The sequence below is a fragment of the Chionomys nivalis genome, chromosome X (genome assembly GCF_950005125.1).
Source record: "Chionomys nivalis chromosome X, mChiNiv1.1, whole genome shotgun sequence".
Lineage (NCBI taxonomy): Eukaryota > Metazoa > Chordata > Mammalia > Rodentia > Cricetidae > Chionomys > Chionomys nivalis.
In genome coordinates this window covers 137,260,802-137,266,801 of record NC_080112.1, presented here as the reverse complement: position 1 = coordinate 137,266,801, position 6,000 = coordinate 137,260,802, and the positions used below count along the sequence as shown (strand labels likewise).

Sequence of the window (6,000 nt, the reverse complement as noted above, 5' to 3'; positions counted from 1 at the left end):
AATTCCTCAAAATAAGCACATATTGAAAGTAGACAGGAGTCTGGGAGAAGAAGGCATGAATAGGGAGGTGGGAACAAAGGCGCAAGAGACGGTAATGGAATGTAAGTAATGAAAACAGAAGGGAGAACTCTTTCGGGAACCAGCAAGAAGGTGGAGAGGGAACGGAGGAGAATAGGCAGAATAAAAACATTGTATAATGATATCCGTGTGTGTGTGTGTCTATGTGTGAAGTTGTCTTAATAAAACCAACTACATCATATGCTAACTAAAAAAATAAACATCAACTGCGATGCATTACATTGACAAAGTAACCCAAATTAGAAAAATTATGCTTTCAAAAATTAATGAGAGAAAAGAGAAAGGAATGAGGGAGAAATGGAGGAAGAGAGAGAAATAAGAGTATTGAAATTATCCTGGACATACACCACTTTTAATAGTATATTCTGGATGTGCAAATGTGGTCAATTTTTATTTTTACTATTATACGTTCTCCATTTTTGCTTAGATCTTATTTATTTTATTTTCACATTTATTTACTTCTCTGTCTATTCATCTGTATATGCTTGGAGGTCAGAGGACAGCTTGTAGGAGTCACTTCTCTCCTTTCATTCTATGGGTCCCAGGAATGAAACTCAGGTCATTGGGCTTTGTGCCAAGCACACTGACTGACCGAGCCGTCTTGCTGACCCAGCTTTTTAGGCTTTCGATTTTCAAAATCAGTTTGCTATGTTGCTGGAGACATGGGAACCTTGGGTCTCTTCACTGGAAGAGCAATTGTGAAGTGCAGGACAGAGGCAGAGTCATGCGTCCTTTTAAATAGCACGATAGAAAGATTAAGAAGGAGCTCACAGCACGGCCTCTCTGGGATCACTCCTGCTAATTCCTGCAGGAGGCTGTGGGAAATTTTGATGGGACAGAGATGTAAATAATTGACTACTGGTAAGTGTCACTTGTCACTGAAGAAACACCTGCATGCTGAATGTGTCTCCTGGTAAGCAGGTGGCCACATGGGGTGAGACTCCGAGCATATTGACGTCGAGCCAGTCATGCGGACACTCTTCTACCGACATGTGCAAATGCAGGGCCTTTAAGTTTGGGTTTTTGAGCTGCCCTTTGAGGTTTATACCTACAGAAGTTGAAGCTGTTCGGATGTAAGCCTTGTGTAAATTCTAAATATTCCTCTTGTAAAAACTAAGTAAATGTCAGCTTGGAAGTTTCTGGCAATTGTAGCATTTTGTCTGAAGAAATGTTAAGCTTATCATAAAAGGAATTCTTTGGAGAAGAGGAAAGACATTCTGTTTTACTTTGGGAAGACTGCTGAGAGCGGGGCTAAGGATTTCATCTCGAGGGGTTCTTAGAGCCTAATGATCTCAATAAAGAAGTCCTTATGCATATTTATGGCTTGATACATTGTTTCGCCATGAAGGAGTAAATCAATTGAAAAAAAATGGAATGCATCAAACAAAGAGAATTATTTTGTAAAAAATCCCAGCACTCATATCAAAAGCATGGCAGATTTATGATAGTAGATCAAAGGTTGTGGTCTGGGAATTGTGTTCTTGTAACTAATCACTAAAGCAGTTTGAAAACATGATATACTGCCTGGAGAGGGAACCAAAGAGCAGGGACAAGCCTCAGAAACCAGTCTTCTGCTAGGTTTGCTAAGTTTCTAGCTGCAATTGCAAAGAAAAAAAATTGGATTAGCTGTTACTTGGGGAATGTCTTGGGGGGGGGGGATCTTAAGTCTGCCCAGAGTGCTCAGTAACTTCCCAAATAGGGTACTAACTCGAACTTCCTATTTGGTGATAGAAATTTGTTACAGAAACCCAGAAAATTAGCAGTCTTGAGCAACTCAGTCTCTGCATTAAACCAGTGCTGTAATATGCATCTCAGGGCTCTGGCAATGATTTCCTCCCCGCTTTGGGGACCTTTGGGAAAATGATCCAGTTTAATAGTTAACATTAGTTCAACAAATGCACAGGTGGCTATTACTAGTTACTGGGTCTGCTGGCTACCCCTCTTTATCAGGTCGCTTGTCCAACTGCGAAGTTTCCATTGTGTGCCATGGAGCTATAACTGTTCAAGGACTTCTGACCCTGGAATTGCCTTATCAAGACCATGGTGGGCATGGAAAGGCTGTGCCCTCTTTACTGGGAAGCCGGTCACCATAAGTAGTGGGACAAACTCTACTTTGGGAGGATTACATATACTTTATTACTCGTCTGCTTAATGTTCTCTCGACTGATGTCACTTTTATTGTATCATGTCCTATGGGCCACTAGTCAGGTGTGTCTTCATCCCTTTACTCCATGGTCAGGAAAGTTAACTTTTTAGAAGTTAGTCTTACAGATACATTTATTCGTACCAGAAAGCAAATGGTGTTCACGTATGATTAATTCTGTGTTTTGCCATGTTTCCTTCTAACACAGCTTGCTTACAATTATGAGCGGACTGGCATTTTCTCCTGATGAGTAACGTAAGTAAAGCTGGGAAAGGAGAAGCCCCAGGGCTCAGGATGACGGAAGAGCTTTCTTTTGCCAGTACACCCCATGCTAATTGCTCACAAATATGGTTAGCGATCTTCTCCAAAAGTCTAATCAAAGAGATTGTCCTCAAGTCGCAAATCTTGTAACCATGTGTTTACACTCTTCTGATTTCTTCCAATACTATAAACACAGGATTGGATGCATTCTAAACAACACTCAGCATTCTCTTAATTAAAAAAAAAAGACATGCAGCTGGGTGGTAGTGGCGCACGCCTTTAATCCCAGCTCTCAGAGGCAGAGGCAGGCAGATCTCTGTAAGTTTGAAGCCAGCCTAGTCTATAAGAGCTAGTTCCAGGACAGGCTCCAAAGCTACAGTGAAATCCTGTATCATAAAAAAAATAAACAAGCAAAAAAAGACATACACCCCACCTCCCCTGGACTCCATATTCTGTCTTACAATTTCGGAAGAAGATTTAGGCTTTACTGGAGGCCAGGTTGGATTTAGGGACCCAAGGTAAGACATCACCTACCACCTGCTAACACTCCTTAAAGCTCACCAACACCTCACACTGTGCTCCCAGTCCTAGGCTCCACACTCTGGTCCATAGCCCAGGCAGCTTCATTGGAGACCAGGCTGGTCCTAGGGATCCCAGGTAAGACATTACCCACTGCCTGCTAATGCACCTTATAAACCTGCCCAACCCCAGACTGAACCCCTTGCCCTGGGTCAACTATTTCAAAAGGCTCTACTGAAGGCCAGGCCATATCTAGGGACTCAAGTCCCCCAAAACCCCAGTGGATATACCCCACTGAACCTGAAGACTCATTACTAACTAGAATCCTTGGTCACTTATGTCAGAAGACCAAGGAACAAAACACCCACCCAACAAAGACAAACACAGGAATCAACACCTAGACCTATAACCATCCCAAATCCAGATGCCTAAATGCCAGTGTAAGAACACAATAAATAGTAGAAAGGGCAATATGGCACCACCAGAACCCAGCTATCCTCCTACAGCAAGACCTGAACATTCCAATGCAACGGAAGCACAAGAAAGCGACCTTAAAAATAACGTTATGGCTTTTTCTGCCTAGCCCTACCAGGCCTGCAGGTCTGCTTGGAGCTGCAATTGTGGGTTTCTGTTGCTCAGGATGGGGTGTGTGAAAGCTATCAAGAAGAAGGCCTACTTTAAGAGATACCGAATGAAATTTAGAAGGCAGCAAAAGGGGAAAACTGACCATTATGCTGGGAAACAATTGGTGATCGCAGACAGAAATAAATACAGCACACCTCAATACAGAATGACGGTTGGCGTAACTAACAGAGACGTCATCTGCCAGATTGTGTATGCCCGTATGGAAGGGATACGATAGTCTGCGCAGCGTATGCACACGAACTGCCAAAATACGGTGTGAAAGCTGGCCTGACAAATTATTCTGCAGCCTATTGTACCGGCCTGCTGCTGGTCTGCAGGCTTCTCAATAGGTTTGCTGTGGACAAATGGAGGTGACTGGAGATGAATACAGTGTGGAAAGCATTGATGGGCAGCCTGGTGCCTTTACTTGCTATTTGGATGCGGGTCTTGCCTGAACTACAACTGGCAAAAAATGTTTTGGAGGCTTGTTTATTCCTCACAGTACCAAACGATTCCCTGGGTATGACTCTGAAAGCGAGGCATTAACATTTATCAGAATTTTGCAGACTACATGATAAAGTTGGTTCTATAAGTTAGCTTTTGTGAATAGTGCTTCAATAAAGACTGATGTGTAAACATCTGTGGGATATGTTGATGTGGAGTCCAAGGTAAATATCCAGTAGTTGTACAACGAGGCCATATGGAAGTTTTTTTATGGAAACTGTTTTTAGTTTTTGACAACTCCCATACAGTGACTTCTACTGTGATTTGACTAGTTTACCTTCCCACCAGAATTATGTAAATTTTTTCCTTTATCCACATTCTTTGCCAACACTTGTTGCTATTTGTTTGCTTAATGACTGCTATTCAGCCTGGAGATAAAATGGAATATTAATGCAGTTTTAATTTGCATCAAATTATGATTGACAAGTGTGTCAAAACTAATAAACAAAAGACAATATTTTCAAAAACATTTGTAACCCACATGTCCAAGAATAAAATTGGACACTTTCTACCATTGTTATCTCAAAATAGGCTAAGTACATGTATTTACTTACATGTATAAAAGTTTTATTAGAAAAGATGGGAGAAAAGTTTTATGATCTTAGATTTATCAAAGATTTCTTTTTTTTTAAAGATTTATTTATTATGTATACAATATTCTGTCTGTGTGTATGCCCGCAGGCCAGAAGAGGCACCAGACCTCATTACAGATGGTTGTGAGCCACCATGTGGTTGCTGGGAATTGAACTCAGGACCTTTGGAAGAGCAGGCAATGCCCCTAACCTCTGAGTCATTTCTCCAGCCCTATCAGCAATTTCTTATGTATGATACCAAAAGCCCAACATATAAGAAAAACAGATGCCAGGTAGTGGTGGTACACACCTTTAATTCCAGCACTTGGGAAGATGAGGCAGGTGAATTTCAGTGAGTTTCAGGCCAGTCTGGTCTACGAAGTGAGTTCCAGGACAGCCAGGATTGATACACAGAGAAACCTTGTCTTGAAAAAAACAAAAAACAAAACAAAAAATAAAACAAAAAAAAGAAAAACAGATAAGTTGAATTTCATCAAAACAAAAGTTGTATACACTGAAGGATGCTATCAATAAAGTACAAGGGCAACACAATGTAGGAGAAAATATTTGTTAATAGCACCTCTAACAAGGAATCAACATCCAGACAATATTAAAAATTTTATACCTCAACCACAATAAGCCAAGCAATGTGGACAAAGGTATTGAATTGTCATAGGATGTAACAGTTCCATTTCTAGGTATATGCACAAAACCAAAACCAGAGACTGGAACAGACATTTGTCCTCCAATATTCTCGGCAGCATTGTCCAAAACAGGCAAAATGTTATAGACAACGCTATTGCCAAGAGACAGATGTACATCATTAGTTAATTTTTCGTGCTGAGGATTAAATCCAGGGCCTTGTTTACACTAAGCAGGCAATGCAGTCTGTGCATAAAATAGAATATTATTCAGAATCAGAAAAAAAAACGTTTACTTGTTGATATATGCTACAATGTGGATAAATTTTGAAAACATTGTTATGTGGAATAAATCAGACACAAAAGTCATGCTATCTTATGAGTCACTTACATGAGATATCAGGAATAGTCAAATTAATAGAGGCAGAATGCAGAATGATGCTTTTGTCTGGCTGAGGAGAAGGGGCATGGAGATTCTAAATGAATATAGTTTTAGTTGATGATGACAATTTGCAGAAGGACATATGTACTTATTACTACTGGCCTGTCCATTTGGCATGATTAAAATGCTGCCTTTTTACTATATCCATGTAAACCTACTCCATTAGGTTTGGTCAGACAAATCTGTTTCGGAGAAAGGAAGCTGAAGAGTTCTAAA

At 40.6% G+C, this 6,000-nt stretch overlaps 1 pseudogene; it reads left to right on the top strand.

Annotated features, from left to right (window-relative positions):
- Positions 1–3,641: 3,641 nt before the first annotated feature.
- On the top strand, positions 3,642–4,200 carry LOC130868657 (60S ribosomal protein L5-like; annotated as a pseudogene).
- Positions 4,201–6,000: the final 1,800 nt, after the last annotated feature.